The sequence below is a fragment of the Poecilia formosa genome, unplaced genomic scaffold (genome assembly GCF_000485575.1).
Source record: "Poecilia formosa unplaced genomic scaffold, Poecilia_formosa-5.1.2 Scaffold651, whole genome shotgun sequence".
NCBI classification, from domain to species: domain Eukaryota; kingdom Metazoa; phylum Chordata; class Actinopteri; order Cyprinodontiformes; family Poeciliidae; genus Poecilia; species Poecilia formosa.
In genome coordinates this window covers 137,669-140,629 of record NW_006800590.1, presented here as the reverse complement: position 1 = coordinate 140,629, position 2,961 = coordinate 137,669, and the positions used below count along the sequence as shown (strand labels likewise).

The following is a 2,961-nucleotide window of genomic DNA, read 5'->3' as shown; positions in this document are numbered from 1 at the left end:
AATATATATATATATATATATATATATTGCTTCTTTGTGTGCTTTGGAGTTTCTGTGCTGATTATTTTTTTCACGAAGCGATAAAAGCTGGGTAGCTCTTGAATTGCTACAAATTAAAGCTGTATTTCCTTCAGCCCACTGGCTGCAATGTTGACACCTTGAGATGCCATGAGACCTAAACTCTGAACATCATGGCATGGAGTGCATCCCAGTTTTCCATGTCTGGCATATAACCATTTATTTTAACTTTTAAACTGGGATAATCAGTAGCCTAGCATCATGACCTGTTTGTTCTGAAGATCCTGCAGCTTCCACTTCGTCTTCCTAACATGGCGACTCCTCACCCTGACTCTCATACTGATGGGAGGAACCACAGAGCTCTGTTTAGTTAAAAGCAAAACTTCTGAAGTTGGGATATTTTTCCTCCAACAGGTTCCAGAGGAATCACCTCAAACTAGATGTTAGACTGGATTTTATTTCAATGTCATTTGTGAATGTTAGAGCCTCATTTTCAACAGTGGAGCTATAAAGGTTGAAAAAGGTTATCATTTTGGAGAAAGTCTCATCAACATCAATATTTCCACCAAATAAGAGGCAAAAAAGAAAAATTTGTTTGATAAAGGAAAAGCCTGTCAGACTCTGAGCCCGACAGCACCAAACTATTTTTTTTTAAATATTAGACAATTAATTTAATTTCACATAATTATTGGGGTAGAAGAGATTTGTTTGTTAAATACTTAATGAAACATATTTACCGTGTTTGATGTTTGTTGTAAATGACGAATACTCACAAAGAACGAGGTAATTAGTCCAAGTTTGTCATTTATTGAATGTTCAGAAACTGCAGCGGCTGTGATGAACCATCGCAAAGGGAAACAAAGGTAAAACAACCCGAACTGGTGATCAAAACCACTCGCATCTTTTTACTCTCCGTTTCCCTCTGTCATTTAAGCACACCTGTTGCCTTGGCAACCTCCAGCGCTCCACAAGCCGACCAGAGATTACGTTAAATACATAACAATTAGTCCGTAATGATATTAGGTGTCCCCTGAACACAGCGGTGGTTTATTAGTTAATTTCAAACTTCTGCTCTGCTAGTTATTTTGGAAATGAAACGGAAACGCACAGAATTGGGCAACACCTTGTTGAAACAATAATTACTGAGATTATTATTGTTGGGGTCATTAATTTGAATACGTTTTGTTAATTTTGTTGTTGTTCTTTAATAAAGTTGCAAACGTTTTAAGCGAGCCAGAGGAGGATGTGCTGGGCTCAGCGTCCTGGCGGCGTTGCGTTTCTCACCTAATGTTGAGATCGACTCAAAACCTTCTGCGAACAACGTATTGCACAAAAAGTTCAGAAACAATAGGAAAAAAGTTATTTATTAACTGATTAAGTCGCATTTTAGATTGTTCTTGAAAAACTAATCAGTCACGGCTAATTAGTGGGTGAACTCACGACTGCACAGTGAATCCATTGATTTTTTACAGCTGACAGCCGGAGTATGTTTGTTTTTTACATATAACTCTTAAATGCATCATAGCTAAGGCACAGTTTGCTTTTTATTTTAATGTTATTAGAAGTGGTACTGGTTTATATTTTGAAAAATGTTAATGATCACATGGTTGTGAGTCAAATATTTAATAAAATCTGAATGTGGGAAAACAGGACCTCGTTAGAATAATGGTCAGTATCCCTGCTTGTCACATGGGAGACCAGGGTTTGATTCTCCGATGGGGAGCATGTTCATGCACATTTTTTTCTATTGGGAAATGTTCTCAGCCACAGGGCAATAATAGTCTGGTGATATTATAAAAGTAGATGCCGTGGAAATTTCAGAAATTTCAGAAACCACACCAGTGGTTTTCCCCCAACCACTGGTGTGGTTGGGGGAAATCAGGTCCTCATTAGCATAGTGGTTAGTGTCCCCACCTGTCACATGGGAGACCTGGGTTTGATTCCCTAATAGGGAGCTTATTTGGATGCCTGGTTTCATTTTGGCCAATGTTGTCTACTTCAGTGCAATAATAGTCTTGTGATATTATAAAAGTAGATGCCGTGGAAATTGCCAAAATACCAAGAGTGGGTGTGGTTAGATGAAAACATGTTCTCGTTAGAATAGTGGTCAGTATCCCTGCCTGTCACGTGGGAGACCGGGGTTTGATTCCCCGATGGGGAGCATGTTCTTACGCCATTTTTTCTATCGGGAAACGTTCTCCGCCACAGCGCAATAATATTCTCGTTATATAATAAAACTCGGTGCCGTTGAAATTTTCAAAACCCCATAAGTGGGTGTGGATGGGTTAAAACAGGTCCTCTTTAGTATAGTGGTCAGCATCGCCGCCTGTCGGGTTGGAGACCGGGGTTCGATTCCCCGACGGGGAGCTTATTTGGATGCCTGGTTTCATTTTGGACAATGTTGTCTAATTCAGTGCAATAATAGTCTCGTGATATTATAAAACTAGATGCCGTGGAAATTGGCAAAATACCAAGAGTGGGTGTGGTTGGGAGAAAAGACGTCCTTGTTAGTGTAGTGGTCAATATCCCCGCCTGTCACGTGGGAGACTGGTATTCGATTCCCCGATGGGGAGCTTATTTGAATGCCTGGTTTCATTTTGGCCAATGTTGTCTACTTCAGTGCAATAATAGTCTCGTGATATTATAATAGTAGATGCCGTGGAAAGTTACGAAACCCAAAGAATTGGTGAGGTTGGGCAAAACAGGTCCTCGTTAGTATAGTGGTCAGTATCCCCGCCTGTCACGTGGGAGACCGGGGTTAGATTCCCCGACGGGGAGCTTATTTGGATGCCTCGTTTCATTTTGGCCAATGTTTAAGTCAGTGAAATAATAGTCTCGTGATATTATAATAGTAGATGCCGTGGAAAGTTCCGAAACAACAAAAGTGGGTGTGGTTCGGGGAAATCAGGTCCTCGTTAGTATAGTGGTCAGTATCCCCGCCTG

The 2,961-nt window shown here is 40.5% G+C and overlaps 1 non-coding gene across 1 annotated transcript; it reads left to right on the top strand.

Annotated features, from left to right (window-relative positions):
• Positions 1 to 2,724: 2,724 nt before the first annotated feature.
• trnad-guc (transfer RNA aspartic acid (anticodon GUC)) lies at positions 2,725 to 2,796 on the top strand. Its single transcript has one exon. It is a non-coding gene; the product is annotated as a tRNA-Asp (tRNA).
• Positions 2,797 to 2,961: the final 165 nt, after the last annotated feature.